This window comes from Dendrobates tinctorius, unplaced genomic scaffold, assembly GCF_039654945.1.
Source record: "Dendrobates tinctorius isolate UK_male_01 unplaced genomic scaffold, ASM3965494v1 ptg000254l, whole genome shotgun sequence".
NCBI lineage: Eukaryota > Metazoa > Chordata > Amphibia > Anura > Dendrobatidae > Dendrobates > Dendrobates tinctorius.
Window position 1 is genome coordinate 18,589,466 of NW_027361921.1, and position 18,090 is coordinate 18,607,555.

The 18,090-nt window shown below is 45.0% G+C and overlaps 1 protein-coding gene and 1 pseudogene across 1 annotated transcript in view; one reads left to right on the forward strand and one right to left on the reverse strand.

The window, feature by feature from the left end:
* Nucleotides 1-18,090, forward strand: part of TRPM2 (transient receptor potential cation channel subfamily M member 2) — a 1,217,227-nt gene that overhangs the window by 830,266 nt on the left and 368,871 nt on the right. The window lies entirely within an intron of this gene.
* LOC141067767 (polymerase delta-interacting protein 3 pseudogene) lies at nucleotides 1,083-6,292 on the reverse strand (annotated as a pseudogene).

The following is an 18,090-nucleotide window of genomic DNA, read 5'->3' on the forward strand; positions in this document are numbered from 1 at the left end:
AAGAGAGAGAATATGCATTAGGGAACAATGTGCCTGAGAAGCACACTTTAATTTGTAAGAAAATCTGCCTTATTTATATGAAATATCCGCAAACCTTTCTCTATCCATTCATAAAACAAGCTAAATAAACAATAGTAATGACTAAAAACATTACATACCAACCTTATAAAGTGTGATGTGTTCGGGACCAATGAGAATGAGAAGCCGGACCAACTGTGGTATCAGGTTTCACACAGCAGCTAGAGCCAGGAGACTATCTAGAGGGAGAGGATTTCCTAAAAATCTGGTGAGAAGGGAGAAATGAAAGTAGAAGAGCTGCGCCTGTCAGATCCATTGTTCCTGACGGAGGGTTAAATACAATTTTGTAAATGCAGATGAAATTGATAGAAAACTACAATCTGTGTCCTCCCAGCATTCCTCTGTACACATCTCAGTATTTAGATCACTATTAGCGTGATGTACTTCCCTTCAGCATTTCTCTGTATTCAGATCACAGATATCACAACATGCTTCAGTCGCAGGGCAATAGCTGTTGCCTACGATTGTAAAGTTCTAGATGACATTTTCACAGTGAAACATTTCTTAGGCATAAATTTTTTTTTGTCTAGGACACAGTCAGTGGACACTTAGTAATTACCCCCCCAGTTACTGGAATATGAAGCTCTTCATATCCATTTGGAGGAATCCAGATATTAAAACTACAAAACAACAAAGATTATCTTTTAAGCAGAAACAGATAATTGATTAAATTTAAACAAGTTATTCAACATTTAGCCTCCCTTGACATAACAATAGAACCATAATCGTGCTGGATCAAAATACTAGAGCAAGGGTGAAACAGAAATTCTTGAGGCAATAACGCAGCTGCCCCATAAAGAAGGTGAACTGTACTACAATGCTGGGAACAGGATTGATTGTCCAATGTCTGATGCCAGACCCCTTTAAACATCAACTACCTGCTGGTGATCAGCGATAAACAAAACACAAGAAGCAAAATGAAGGGTTTTTTTTAAGTAGTCTATGGGCCCATATGTGACTTGGGAAAACTCACTTATTACAGTCTCCAATTTGTGTTAGTCTCATCAGAGCCTCATCTTAAATGCAGTTGGTTGGATGACTGCTGATGACCCTGAGGATTTAAAGAGTGCTTTTATGATAATATCAGGATCAACTTCAGCTGGATGATTTGAATCAACACTGGAGGAGGAGGAGGTTATGTTTCTTCTAGATTCAACTTCCTTATTTGATGTGGTATCACTTAATCTTTGAAGGATGGGCTTGTCTGATTTTATCACACTACCAATTCAAATGAAGATTGTATTTCACTGGTTGTCCATCTAGGTATGTTTTTTGAAGGCACCAACTGCATCTTCCTTTCTTATAAACACAACCTCTGCAACTTCATAAGTCAACAAGCGGGCAAGCTTCAAGGCACCATATACACATAAAAGCTACACAATATCTTCCTCTGTGACTCTTGGATGCATATTATTAACGGTCATTTTTTTTGCCTTCTAAAGGGCTAAAAACAGACTCTTTTGGAGTCGACCCTACTGAAGAACTGTCCTCCTTTGTGACAAATGTATATGACATGTTGATTAGAGCCTTCGTGTGCAATAAAGGTGGTGAAGTCTCATCCTGACTAGACAAGGGAGCTGTGTATGCATCATTCTGTACCACTTTAGTAGGAGATAAAGTTTGCCCAAGAGAAAATTAATTTCCAGACATTCCCGGCCTTTTTTGCACAGTGTAGGCAGCTGTGATTTTCATTTTCTTGGTGGGAATGTAGGAAAGTTCCTAGTCATCATCAATACCATCATCATCCATATCTTGTAAAGAGGAAATCTGTGGTTTCCCTGGTTCATGGTTAACAACGTTTATTCACATTCCTTTAACATAGCTCATTACACCTGAAGAAATAGTTTTCGGCTGTGAAATTTTGATTGTCTTGGTAATATTTATGGGTGAAGATGAAGAACCTTGTGGCACGAGTGAGTTGATTGTTATGACAGGTGCACTCCTCTTTAAACTTAGTTTTTCATGAGCATGCATCAGTTTAATTGGTTGTCCTCCAACACTGATCTGCTGCTTTCTAGAATTGAACATCTCACGAACATCTTGCACTTTACCCTTTATACGGAAATGTGTGTCTTTGGCAACCAATTTTTTACGGGCGTCTTTAATGCCTAGCTTGAGATGCACATCTGATACAGCTTTGTTAAGGGCATCAAACGCATTTCAATAATTGGTGGTGGGTAAACGACTAATCGTTGTAGGCTTAATCCTGGATCTCATACCTCCCATAGCCCCCCTGTTATTAATCCTGTACATTCCCATTCCCGTCGTCACCATGCCTCTTTTCCTGATCACTTCATCCAACGACATGTACGCCACATTTCTGCTACAAACCTGCACCTTCCCAGCAGCAACTGTGTAGGAACCGCATTATGGTTTTCAAGGGTGTTTATGATGCCCGTAAAAAATGTTGACACAGTTTGTTGATGTGTACCCCCCAGGGGGAAATGAGACCCGCTTCTTTAAACTGGGAAAACTTGTTTCGGAGGCCATCTTCCACATTTCTTCCTTGGGGGATTGGAGTGCATGCAAATTTGGGGCAGGCCTTGTATTCACTTCATGGGCAAACTTTATGTGACTTAAAAAAAATCATAATAATGGGAACTTTGGTTTCATGTGGCCATCCAGTACGTGGGTTCAAAGGCGTGTGTGTATCTTTGGTGCAGGGCAGGCCTTGCATTCAATGCATAAGCAAACAGTATGGGAGTACCAAATGAATAATGTGAACTTGGTTTTCCTGTGGCTATCCACTACATGGGTTCAAAGGTTTATTGGGGTGCGTGTAACTTTGGTGCAGAGCAGTGTCATGATCCAGTGTTGGATCTGGCGGGTTTAAAAGCACAGAGTGAATTTTTTTTACTTTGGTTAGTTCAAAGGTGTTTTGACTGTCCCCGATGGTGGTGAGTGGTATCGCACCTTAGGTTAATGTGCACTTAATTATAATTCAGGTGTTGGACTCTATAATTGGGTCTCAGGGTGTTCACTCACGGTTGGTGATAGTTGTTCATTTGCAACCAACCTTGGTGGTGGAAGGAGCTGAAGAGAGTGCTCAGCTCAATCTGAGTCCTGGTGTGGAAGGAGTCACAGAAGGGAGTTCTTGGCAGCTATTCAGGAGGAAGGCTACAGTCGGTCGCTGGACTCTGTGCTGGAGCTTTAGCACAGAGAGAGCTAAGTTTTCTGTTTCCCCTGTTTGTGACTTTCCTTATGTGTGTTCTAGTGCAGTGGTGGGATTAGTGTCCGCACCGACCTATTCCCTAGTGAGGGTTTAGGTTTAGGGCGAGCTAGGGTATTGAGGCACGCGTGCGGCGACAGGCGAGGAGCCTGTATAGGGAATGTTAGGAGTGTGGGGACTCTGGCTCAGGGGAGCTTAGGAGGTCTCCACGTCCCCCATTCCCTATCGCAGGGCCCACCACTGTTAATGTTTCCCAGGTTCCCCCCTTATTATTTAAATGCGCCTTACTGGAGGCGGTGTTTCCAGATATATATATATGCATAACGTGTAATACCTAAATTCGCCAGGTGGAGGCGGCGTATCCACCTGCACGTTCTATTATTTAAATTCGCCCCACTGGAGGCGGTGTATCCAGGGTCACGTGTGTTATAGGTTCGCCTTGCGACATCATCTGCGTCCTGACACACGTGATCATGACAAGCAGGCTTTGAATTTGATGCATAAGCAAACAGTATGGGAGTATCAAATGAATACTGGGAACATTGGTTGCATGTGGTCATCCATGACGTCTGTTCAGTGGGTTGTTGGAGTGAGTCCAAATTTTGGGCAGCCCTGCCACTCACTGCATACACAATAACAGTATAAGGGACCCACTGCTTAATAATGGAGCAACAAAGCATAGCTGGCTGATGGCTCTCTAAGGAAAGTGAGAGCCGACTGCAGGCCCTATAAAAATAGACTTTGTGACTTTCAGAGTCCCTCCTTCATAAATGAAACAGGTTGCATCTGATGATGTGTCACACACCACATGGCCAAATAAGGTTGTAAAATGTAATTTCCTAGTGAATGCATTTGTCTTGGTTGAAAGCAATGCTAAAGTTGAAAAATGCATCAAACATGCTACGTGTGAACATAGCCCATGTGTTGGAGGAACATTTTTGTTTTGGGTTATTTATTTAGCCTTACATGCAAATTATTGCCCTGTAAAGGATGATCCTTAACATATTTCCCAGGAAAATCCATTTTGATATAGTTTTTGTATATTTTTTTTGTCAACCTGTAAAAGTGGCGTAAGACTCTGTCAACATTGTTCATAGCGGTGACCTGGGAGTCAGAAATGCTTCCAGGGGTATTCCCATGATATTCCCTTGTCATTTGAGCACAGTCCTGATCAATTTCAAACGTTTTTAGACCCCAAAAGGTTCACGGCAAAAATGTTCGGTTTTCTCATAGGCTTACATTGGGCTCGTTCCTCGTGTCGAGCACCCGAGCATCCCAATTTGCTTGATCTGAGCAACGAGCACCCAAGCATTTTAGTGCTCGCTCATCACTACTCAGCATGCATCTTTCTCTCTTCTACTTAATCTATTGCCATTTAGCATGCTTCAGGAGAATCTGTTTGATTATTGATGAGTGGTGCCCTCTGTTTCTATTTTCTAAAAATCTTCGTGGTCTGTTATTCCTTTTAATAACTCTTCTGCTGTGTGAGGTTTGTCTCAGACATTGTAGCTTCAGCAACGCCTGTTGTCACTTCACAGAGACAGTGCTGCAGAGCTTCTAGCTTCTGACTGATGTAGACAACATGGTCTTAGATACCAAATCCAAGATGGAGGATGAGGAGGAGCAGGAGGGGGTGCAGGAACTGGTGTAGAAGGTTGAGGAAACCCTAATAGAAGTAGGGTCAGCAATCCTCCGTGTCAGTAGCACATGTGCCATGGCAGGGTAACACTCGGCCCCAGCCTCCCCAATGTTCACACAATGTGCAATCAGGGAAATGTACCATTGCTGGCCACAAGTGCTTGTCCATGCATCAATCGTTAACTGAACAGTCCCAATAACAGCATTGGAAAGGGCATGGTTGATGTTCCTGGACACATTCAGTTACAAGGTGGTGACACCGCACTGGGAGAAACAGTGGTGGCTGGGAACTGAGTACTGATGGACGGATGCAGTATAAGTCAGTGGAAATCTTCCATTTCTACATGCCTAAATGGCATCATTTCCATGGCATGCAGTCTGGAAATGTGCCAGTTTAGAATTTGAAACTGTGGGTGGGTGGCTGGGAACTTTCTTTTTCAGTCCAAGACCTCAGGAATGGACAGCTGAACGCTGTGCTGGGACAAGTTTTTGGAAGTGCTTGATGATGGTGCCTTATAATGTGCAAGGAAAGGTGCCGGGATAGAGGCATCTGTGCCAGTGTTATGCACATGGGATTGAGAAGCACCTAGCATATGGGAAGAGGCAATGGTGTTACCCCAGGCACCAATTGTGGACCCAGGCGTTCGGCCCACCGAGTCAGGTGCTTAGATGACATGTACCTAATCATTCTGGTGGTGGTTAGGCTTTTAGTGGTCAGGCCCCTGCTGATCTTGGAACAGGGGTGTGGAGTGTGGAAACCACAAAAATACAAAAATACAACCGCCCGGCCATCTGAATTTTCACTGTTTGAGGTAATACTATCTTGGGGTTATTGACCCTTTCCTGGGTGGGTGCTAGCATGTCTCCCCTGGGAGGGTGGGTAATGTGTCTCCCTGACATGACGAACTTTCACCAGCAATATCCTCATTTAGAGGTATAAGTAGAAATTGCCTACGTTAATATATTGGTCCCATTATTTAAATGATTATAGGCATACATTAGGTATGGACGCATACGGGCACAGGTCTGTTATGGTGTAGGCCTTCTAAATGCCATTGTAAGCAAGTCATATATCAGGTTGCTGGTGATTAAGTATGCAATTTTGATTGTATTTTGCTATACAATTTTGGAGATTACATTGAGATATCTTCTGCCTCTAGAATATTATGTGAGTGATACTTTGGTATCCAAATATATTTGTTTTGGCCGTGGTTAGTCCTGCACGTCCTCTAGCACTGCTGCACTTTGTTTACTCCTTTGCACATGCTCACCATTTTCTCCCATCTGCTTGTCCTTCCCTAATAAAGAGATACCATTCTTTGCTTGGATTGGATCTTTGGTCGTATTTTTGTGGTTTCCACACCCCCGTTCTATGATTTGCAAGGACTGATCCTTTATCGTGCCCATGATTCACAGCACCTGTTGTTGCAGTGTCATATACAGGATGCTGGTATATACCTTTGCTATTGTATTACCCTGCTGATCTTGGTACAGCACAGGTTGAAAATGACCATTTTTTTGTCTCATAACTAGTGTTGAGCATTCCGATACCGCAAGTATCGGGTATCGGCCGATACTTGCTGTATCGGAATTCCGATACCGACTTCCGATATTTTTTCAATATCGGAATTCGGCATCGGAATCGGAAGTTCAAAGTTGATTGACAGACTGACGTCATCATGATGCGCGGTGTGTGCGCATCATGATGCGCCGTCATTTCGGGCCTTCCGGGGGTCTCTGCCGGCCTGCCGGGGGGCTGTGCCGGCCTGCCGGGGGGCTGTGTGGACTGCCCCGGGTCTGTACCGGCCTGCCGGGGGGCTGTGCCGGCCTGCCGGTGGTCTGTGCACCCTGTGGGGGTCTGTACCGGCCTGCCGGGGGGCTGTGCCGGCCTGCCGGTGGTCTGTGCACCCTGTGGGGGTCTGTACCGGCCTGCCGGGGGGCTGTGCCGGCCTGCCGGTGGTCTGTGCACCCTGTGGGAGTCTGTACCGGCCTGCCGGGGGGCTGTGCCGGCCTGCCGGGGGGCTGTGCTGATGTCCGGGGGTCTGTGCAAGCATCGTCCGATGGGACTACAAGTCCCATCGGGCGATGCCTGCTACCATGACAGTGATTGACACATTAGCCAATGATGGGACAGTAGTAGTCCCATCATCCGGCTAATGTGTTAAATGTTAAAAAAAAAAAAATACTACATACATACTACATGCATGCTACATACATACTACATGCTACATACATACTACATATATACTACATACATACTACATACATGCTACATACATACTACATGCATGCTACATACATACTACATGCATGCTACATACATACTACATGCATGCTACATACATACTACATGCATGCTACATGCATGCTACATACATACTACATGCTACATACATACCACATACATACTACATACATACTACATACTACATATATACTACATGCATGTTACATACATACTACATGCTACATACATGCTACATACTACATACATACTACATACATACTACATACATACTACATGCATGCTACATACATACTACATACATACTACATGCATGCTACATACATACTACATGCATGCTACATACATACTACATGCATGCTACATACATACTACATGCTACATACATACCACATACATACTACATACATACTACATACATACTACATGCTACATACATACTACATATATACTACATGCATGCTACATACATACTACATGCTACATACATACCACATACATACTACATACATACTACATATATACTACATGCATGCTACATACATACTACATATATACTACATGCATGCTACATACATACTGCATGCTACATACATACTACATACATACTACATGCTACATACATACCACATATATACTACATACATAAAATACATTCATACAATACATACATAGACATACAGTACATATAACATAGAGTAACATACTTACCAATACTTGTCACATTGTTCCCCGAAGCCATTGTCTTTTCCGGAATAAATATTAACATAACAAACCACAAAAATACTCACCCACGATCCGAAGCAGTCCACGAGTGTGTCCCACGACGATCTTGGGTAGAGAACTGCAGCATCAGATGATGCTGCCGTTCTCTACGGGCTGCAGGAATCCAATGACGGAAGGTAGGTATCCTTCCGCACTGTATTCCTCCGCCACTTAAAAAAAAAAAGTCCCTAGTCTCACTTTATGCCATTGCTGCGTGGGAAATTCCCACACAGCAATGGCATAAAGTGAGACTAGGGACTTTTTTTTTTTTTAAGTGGCGGAGGAATACAGTGCGGAAGGATACCTACCTTCCGTCATTGGATTCCTGCAGCCCGTAGAGAACGGCAGCATCAGCTGATGCTGCAGTTCTCTACCCAAGATCGTCGTGGGACACACTCGTGGACTGCTTCGGATCGTGGGTGAGTATTTTTGTGGTTTGTTATGTTAATATTTATTCCGGAAAAGACAATGGCTTCGGGGAACAATGTGACAAGTATTGGTAAGTATGTTACTCTATGTTATATGTACTGTATGTCTATGTATGTATTGTATGAATGTATTGTATGTAGTATGTATGTAGTATATATGTGGTATGTATGTAGCATGTAGTATGTATGTAGTATGTATGTAGCATGCAGTATGTATGTAGCATGCATGTAGTATATATGTAGTATGTATGTAGCATGTAGTATGTATGTAGCATGCATGTAGTATATATGTAGTATGTAGCATGTAGTATGTATGTAGCATGCATGTAGTATATACTGTATGTAGTATGTAGCATCTAGTATGTATGTAGCATGCATGTAGTATATATGTAGTATGTAGCATGTAGTATGTATGTAGCATGCATGTAGTATGTATGTAGCATGCATGTAGTATGTATGTGGTATGTATGTAGCATGTAGTATGTATGTAGCATGCATGTAGTATATATGTGTTATGTATGTAGCATGCATGTAGTATGTATGTAGTATGTATGTAGTATATATGTGGTATGTATGTAGCATGTAGTATGTATGTAGCATGCAGTATGTATGTAGCATGCATGTAGTATATATGTAGTATGTATGTAGTATATATGTAGTATGTATGTTGCATGTAGTATTTATGTAGTATGAATGTAGCATGTATGTAGTATGTAGTATGAATGTAGCATGTATGTAGTATGCATGTTGTATGTATGTAGCATGTAATTTTTTTTTTTTTTTTTTACATTTAACACATTAGCCGGATGATGGGACTACTACTGTCCCATCATTGGCTAATGTGTCAATCACTGTCATGGTAGCAGGCATCGCCCGATGGGACTTGTAGTCCCATCGGACGATGCCTGCACAGCCCCCCGGAGCCTGCACAGACCACCGGCAGGCCGGCACAGCCCCCCGGCAGGCCGGCACAGCCCCCCGGAGCCTGCACAGCCCCCCGGCAGGCCGGCACAGCCCCCCGGCAGGCCGGCACAGACCACCGGAGCCTGCACAGACCCCCTGGCAGGCCGGCACAGCCCCCCGGCAGGCCGGCACAGCCCACCGGAGCCTGCACAGCCCCCCGGCAGGCCGGCACAGCCCCCCGGCAGGCCGGCACAGACCACCGGAGCCTGCACAGACCCCCTGGCAGGCCGGCACAGCCCCCCGGCAGGCCGGCACAGACCACCGGAGCCTGCACAGACCCCCTGGCAGGCCGGCACAGCCCCCCGAAAGGCCCGTACAGACCCCAGAGAGGCTGTACAAGGGCAGGAAAGGGTTTTTCTTATTCCGATACCGGAAGTCCCATAGACTTGAATGGGACTTCCGGTATCGGAATCGGCGATACCGATACTTTTTTTAAAGATCGGCCGATACCATCCGATACGATACTTTGAAGTATCGGACGGTATCGCTCAACTCTACTCATAACTCTTTTTAAAAAAGTCACAAACTGGGGAACACTTAACTCTGACAGAGAAATTCACGAGTGTTGGTGCTCACACAGTTGCCCACTTTTTACCTCTGATCACCCCACTGCCTCCTCCTTCCTGTTTCGGTGCTGTCAATCCCCCCGTCCTCAGTGCTTTGCATGCCAGCTTAACAGGTTGGGACGATAACATCGTCATCCACCACCTTGTCTTTCACTGCCGCACCCTAGTCCTCCTGACTTGGTGACTTAGCAACAATATGTTTTATCAACAACTGTGTCTTATTATCATTTTATCCTGAGACAAAGTTTGTTGTTCACCACTGTCAGTGATGCACCGAGAGTTGTGCATCACTACACAACACCTCCTCTTGTTCTTCTTGACACATGCAGGGTAAGAGGTCACGATCAAAAAATTATGTTATAAAGAACTCCTTGGAGTGTCCTAGTGTGGGATCACTAGTTTCCTGGGACTCAACATTGTGAGAGGAAGTAGGAACAGGTTGAGGATTAAGTAACCTAAACTGTTAGCTGGGGAGACTAGACTGTGTTGAAGACTGGGTGGTGCTGGCAAGCATGCTGAAATCAAAAAATTTGGTCCATTTGTATCAGACCAAAAGTTTTTTTTGTATTTTTAACCATCATAATTTTATACAGAGTACGTTAAACTGTGTAGATCACCAATTAAATCCAGAAATAAAAAAAATGTAAATTTTTTTGGTATATATACCACATTAATCTAACACTAAGCATGTTAAACTCTATGGATGACTAATTGAATCCAGAAAAAATGTGGAACTTTCTTTTTGGAGTTTTGATATACTATGGTAATGTAACACTGGCCTTGTTAAACTTTATCGATGATTAATTGAATCCAGGAAAAATTGTTAAAACAGTTTTTCGCAATTTTAGATACCACCATAATGTAATACTAACTACCTTAAACTCTATTGGATCACTAATTGAATTCAGAAAAAAGAAGTGAATTTTTTTTTTTTCCGTTTTTTATACCACCATAATGTAGCATTAACCATGTTAAATTGTATGGCGGAGTAATTGAATCAAGAAAAAAAAAATAATTCTTTTTGAGAGTTTTATATACCAGCGTAATGTAATTTGAACCACGGTAAACTATAAGTATGACTAATTAAACCCAGAAAAAAATCTTGAACTTTTTTTTTAACTTTTATACTACCCTAATGTAACGCTAACCATGTTAAACTGTATGGATAACAATAGTCAATTTTTTCACCCCCCAAAAAACAATGTAGTCGCATGCAGCATTTATATATTTAGCACTGAACTGCAAAGCTCTAAGCCCTGCCCAGAGCCTGTATTCTGCCACTCTCACCACTCCTGTATCTGTCCCTAAGCTAAATGCAAATGATATCTGATACAAACAGAAAATCACAGGATTAGCCCTTAGAAGGACTGTTAGTATGATGGTTCAGCATCAGCACCAGTATCAACACTAGAGGGCTCTGATTAGTCAAGGTGTGCACATACAGGCCTAGATAACTGCTCTCTCCCTCCAATCAGAACTGTCCCTGAGCTGTGCAATGGCATCAGTGAGGTAATGAGTCCAGCTAATCACAGTAATGCCACTACCAAGATGGCTATGGCATTACAGTGACTGGCAGGCAATCCCAACATGCTTACTGGCTGTGTAGCAGGCATCAAACATGTGGGACGGGGATTCAAGCTTCAAATACGAGCACATCTTAGCACCCAGATACTATAGTGACATCTAGTGTTGAGCGATACCATCCGATACCGTGAAGTATCGGATCGGATTGGATTGGACCGATACCCAAAAAGTATCGGGTTTCGCCGATTCCGATACCGGAAACCCCATTCAAGTCAATGGGACAGAAATATCGGAATTAAAAAAAACCCTTTCTTTAATTGTACATCCAGTTCGGGAGGGGGGGGGAAGAGAGTGGGCGGTGCGTGGGCGGACACTGTGCGTGTCTGTGTGTGCGGGCGGGGTCTGTACGGGCCTCTCGGGGGTCTGTGCGGGCCTGCCGGGGGTCTGTGCGGGACTGCCGGGGGTCTGTGCGGGACTGCCGGGGGTCTGTGCGGGCCTGCCGGGGGTCAGTACGGGCAGGCATCGCTATGCCTGCTACAATGACAGTGATTGACACATTAGCCAATGATGGGACAGTACTAGTCCCATCATCCGGCTAATGTGTTGAATGTAAAAAAAACAAAAACAAAAAAAAACACAAACATACATACTACATTCATACAACATACATACATACTACATACATACTACATATATACTACAATCATAAAACATACATACATGCTACATACATACTACATTCATACAACATACATACATACTTCATATATACTACATTCATACAACATACATACATACTTCATATATACTACATTCATACAACATAAATAAATACTACATACATACATACTTCATATATACTATATTCATACAACATGCATACAACATACATACTACATTCATACAACATACATACATGCTACATACATACTACATATATACTACATTCATACAACATACATACTACATATATACCACATTCATACAACATACATTCATAGTACATACTACATACATACTACATACAATACATTCATACAATACATACATATAGACATACAGTACATATAACATAGAGTACATTCTCACTATCACTTGTCACTTTGATCCCAGAAGCCAGTGTCATCTTTAAAAAATATTAAAATAACATCCTTCCGCACTGTATTCCTCCGCAACTGTAAAAAAATTGACCCTAGTCTCACTTTTGGCATTTCTGTGTAAGAAAGTTCCCACGCAGCTTTTGCCATAAGGTGAGACCAGTGAACTATAGTAACCTCTCAGTGATGCAGTGCAGGAGATCGTCGTGGGACACTCGTGGATTTCTGCGGATCAGGGAGTATATCACTTGTTTGTTATTTTAATATTTTTTAAAGATGACTCTGGCTTCGGGGATCAAAGTGACAAGTGATGGTGAGTATGTACTCTGTTATATGTACTATATGTCTATATGTATGTATTGTATGAATGTATGAATGTATTACATGTATGTATGTTGTATAAATGTAGTATATATGTAGTATGTATGCTGTATGAATGTAGTATATATGTAGTATGTATTGTAGGGGTTTCGACTCGCTTAGGTGCAGCGGGAGACAAATATGCGACAGGTTCTTCCCAAAGTTCATGAGGTTTATTTGCATCATAAACGCACAAGGCAGCACATTACCAAAATAGCCTCTAGCTTAGGCAAAAGAACACAAATGTCCGTGGTTGGAGACTCGGACCGAGAGTCTCAGCACATGCTGGGAGGTGTAGTCCTCCTCATATAGAACTTTCTGTAGTGTCCCACCTGAACACATGGAAGTCTGTCCACACTCTGACAGACTCTCTCTCACTCCCCGCATGTGCTAAACACCTCAATTACATATCCCTGTAACCACACCCACAGGTGATCACATGGCTATGACATCACTAAAGGTTGTATTGCACATAGACACACACAGGCTTCCCTGACACAGTGTAACAGAAATATCATCAGCAGTACCTCTGCTGATCAATACACCCTGGAGCCTGCATCCCAAGGCCACCCACCTTGAGGCACATAATGGTCATTTAGGACCCTGCTCCTGTTACCACACTGAATGTCCCTGTACACCCGTCCTGGGACACCCACACATCGCCCCCTAGCTGACATAGTGGTCACTACACCACATACCTCCCCCTCTGTTCAAACTTGTGGGGTTGAACACATGACATCACCCAGGGATCTTGAGACCTGGCACCCATGTCACCTTGCCCTACCAGTCGAGAGGACCATCTCCGTCTGTTTCGGTAGTTATACTGCATATTTACATTAGGCCTCCCCCGCCCCCAGTGGTCAGTATCTCGGCCTTGGGCTTTGGCCTTCCCGTCAACGTCCGTCAGTGTGACCAGACACTCTTTAGTCTCCACCTGTCTGCAGTGCGCTCCGTCACCCGACCTTTCCCTCACTGGCCGGCTCTCCCAGTTCGCACGGTCATGAGTCCCACGTCCAGCTGGGCCAACTGGCTGGTCTGAGTCTGACCCTCTGTCGCTATGTCCACCACCGAGTCTCGTGCCTATGTTACTAAGATTAGAACCGCCACTTGCGGACTCTCTACGTTCTTGCCTTCGACTACCTGTCCTTTCATTCCTTGGAGGATCCCTTCGGGACCTTACACCTTGGGTTGGAGGTGGACGCCACCTGACGTTCTCTATCTGCTCATTCATCTGCAGTCGATCCTGTCTTAGCTGCTCAATCTCCTTCAGGTACCCTACCCGATATTCCAGGAGCATGCGAAGCTTCCCAATGCTTTCCACCGAACCAACCACAATGACAGAAACCATGTCATCTTCAACAGCGACTTGGATTTCACCAGCAGGTGGGATCCTCACTCTCTTCACACTGGATCGATTCACCATCTCCTGCATCACCTTTCCAAGTCTGCCAACAACTTTCCCCACCAGATTTCTGGGTACCGGAATTACGTCTTCCACAAAGCCCAGCCGACTTTGAGCTTCTCTTGCAAGCTCCAGACGTCAAGCGGCTTTCCTATTATGCTCCACGAGCATCTCTTTTGTGCGGAGACATTGTAGGTGCATCTCCTTCAGGACAGCCACACTTCTCTCTGTGTCTTCCGTTTCTGCCAGTGTCACCAACTGGTCTGTTTCTGGTGCCCAGCTCACACTATAGGCCTTTACTGCCTTCTTAAAGGTCTCATGCACACCTTCGCTGGCACACGCTCCTCACACGTCTTCGGGTACCTCCATCACATACTTGAAGGTCATGTACTTGCTCTCCTCCTGGACAGATGGCTCTGGGTTCCCCACGGACACTTCCCTCAAGGTATCTGCCAAGACCGGGTGACTGTCTTGTGCAGCTCTTGGCTCACCATCTTCCTGAGATTTACAGTCTTCAGGACCCTTTTCCAAGATGGGCTTTGGCAGTTCTGCCTTGCTATCAGTCGGGCACGGCTGCTGTACGTCTTCACCCATCCACTTCTTCTCCCATAGAAGACCTTTTACTACTCCACTGAGTTCTTGAAGAACTTTATCTCGCTCCTCTGCCAGGTAGCGACGCTGATCCTCTCTCCTGAGAATCTCCTGTTGATGCTTCTCTTGGGCCTCTCTGAGCACTTCCATATCTTCCAACAGGGTCTTGTTCATGGTTTTACACGCTGACAGGTGACCTCTGAGCTCAGAGACTTCCTTCTCCAGCTCATCCACTCTGTGCTCAGCTGCTTGCCTTAGGACTCTTTCCCGTTCTACATGTTCTGTTTCAGTCTCCTTTATCAGCTGTATTTCACGATCTTGTTCTCTTTTGGCCAGCACGTGTCTCACCACTACCTCTTTAATTATATCATCAAAGGGTACCACTGGGTCAGTCACACCAGTCAAGTGAACCCTCCAGTTACCGTCCAGCACCAATGTGTCTAGTCCAGTCGTCTCATCTCCCAGCCCACCATCTGTCTTACCACGAGACGTCAGGTCCGTCAGTTGGGCAGATGTACTTCTTCCTCTGGTCAGTTCTACCTCTGACCTGTCCATGTCAGGAGCCGTCACTGTCTCAGTGTCTGCTTGCCTCAGTCGAAGCATCTCCATCGTCCGACCAAACGTCATCAAACAAAAGAAAGTCCCGGCCCCTCTCCCAGGCATAGACTAAGTCCCGTGGTATCCCACTACCTTGGCACTCACCACCTTTGGTCCCCTCAAACACTACTCTGTCTACTGCGTAGTTCACCGTGACCCCGTGTTTACAGCGAACCCTGACGTTTTTCTCGGTCAGAGAGAAAACGAGAGGAGTTCCTGTCAGAGTCACCTGACTCTCTGATTCCAGCCGACCAAAGTCTCCTTCCCGGTGCAGCATCACTGTACACATCTGTGGCCCATCATAACTACCCGGAAAGGATATTCCACATTCTGAAAAAGACCTGCACATACACTGCGGTACTCCAGACATACCCACTGAGTCCACCAGTGCTGTCATTTCTTCAAACTTGGCCCCTTTCTGGACCACCACCCCACTTTGGGCTGCCTTTCCAATTTGGGTCACTGCCTCCTTTTGGGACTCCACCCCTTTTTTGGTTACCACTCCCTTTTGGGTTACCACTCCCTTTTGGGATTTCCCCATGTCCGTTCTGCAGAACTGCCACAGTTCACACCACAGTTTGTCTCTCACGATACCAGACAAGTTCTTGCTGGCACCACCACAGCTTCTGCTGTCACAAACCACCAGCACCTCCGGCTGCCGTTCACACACACACAGCGGCTGGTGTCACTGCAGTTCCTGCTGTGCCGTCTTCGTGGACCCGCCGATCCACCGGAAGCCGCTTGTCCCCTTCGTAACCCCGCCGGGTTACTGGAAGCCGCTTGTCACCCTCAAAGATAAAAAAAACACAAAAGTGCGCCCATAGGGCCTTACCAGTGCAGGTATAATGGGTTATGAATAGAGTTGAGCGAAACGGGTCGAAAAAATTCAAAAGTCGCCGACTTTTGGCAAAGTCGGGTTTCATGAAACGAAACCGGACCCTAGGATGAGGTCGGCCACGAGGTCGGCGACTTACGCGCCAAAGTCGCGTTTCAAAAGTTTGTTTTGCGCTCTTTTTCAGCCAATCAGGATCCACGTTCACTGTTGGCAACGTGATGACATAGGCACGGGTCACCACCATCTTTCAGAAGGGCATGCAAGTGATTGGCTTGCTTTGGTGGGCGTCACAGGGGGTATAAAAGGGCGTGCACGCCGACCGCCATCTTACTTCTGCCGATCTTAGCATAGGGAGAGGTTGCTGCTGATTCTGTAGGGAGAGCGTTAGGCAGGGAAGAAGACCAAAAAACTGCTTCTGCTGCTAGCGATTTGGCCTGCACAACACACCAGTCACTGTGTGTGCAGTGCAAGGGGAGGCTATATAGTGGTGTATCAGTGGTGTTGGTTGTTGGGCTGCCATCTAAGGCTTCCTGACAGGCTGGCATTGCTGTTTACCCACTGCTCCGCAAACTGCTTTTTTAAAAGCAATCCAATCTCACTTATCCTCTAGTCGCTTAGGTCACAACTGTGCCATCGAGCTTGTCACATAGCGCTCAGATATTCATTGGGCCTCACACAATCCGAAAGTGTCCAGTGTCCAAAAGTGTGTGCAGAGATTCAAACTCTCACTTATCCTCTAGTCAATTAGGTCACAGCTGTGCCATCGAGCCTGTCACATAGCGCTCAGATATTCATTGGGCCTCACACAATCCAAAAGTGTCCAGTGTCCAAAAGTGTGTGCAGAGATTCAAACTCTCACTTATCCTCTAGTCACTTAGGTCACAGCTGTGCCATCGAGCTTGTCACATAACGCTCAGATATTCATTGGGCCTCACACAATCCAAAAGTGTCCAGTGTCCAAAAGTGTGTGCAGAGATTCAAACTCTCACTTATCCTCTAGTCACTTAGGTCACAGCTGTGCCATCGAGCTTGTCACATAGCGCTCAGATATTCATTGGGCCTCACACAATCCAAAAGTGTCCAGTGTCCAAAAGTGTGTGCAGAGATTCAAACTCTCACTTATCCTCTAGTCACTTAGGTCACAGCTGTGCCATCGAGCTTGTCACATAGCGCTCAGATATTCATTGGGCCTCACACAATCCAAAAGTGTCCAGTGTCCAAAAGTGTGTGCAGAGATTCAAACTCTCACTTATCCTCTAGTCACTTAGGTCACAGCTGTGCCATCAAGCCTGTCACATAGCGCTCAGATATTCATTGGGCCTCACACAATCCAAAAGTGTCCAGTGTCCAAAAGTGTGTGCAGAGATTCAAACTCTCACTTATCCTCTAGTCACTTAGGTCACAGCTGTGCCATCGAGCTTGTCACATAGCGCTCAGATATTCATTGGGCCTCACACAATCCAAAAGTGTCCAGTGTCCAAAAGTGTGTGCAGAGATTCAAACTCTCACTTATCCTCTAGTCACTTAGGTCACAGCTGTGCCATCGAGCTTGTCACATAGCGCTCAGATATCAGTGGGCCTCACACAATCCAAAAGTGTCCAGTGTCCAAAAGTGTGTGCAGAGATTCAAAATCTCACTTATTCTCTAGTCACTTAGGTCACAGCTGTGCCATCGAGCCTGTCACATAGCGCTCAGATATCAGTGGGCCTCACACAATCCAAAAGTGTCCAGTGTCCAAAAGTGTGTGCAAAGATTCAAAATCTCACTTATTCTCTAGTCACTTAGGTCACAGCTGTGCCATCGAGCTTGTCACATAGCGCTCAGATATTCA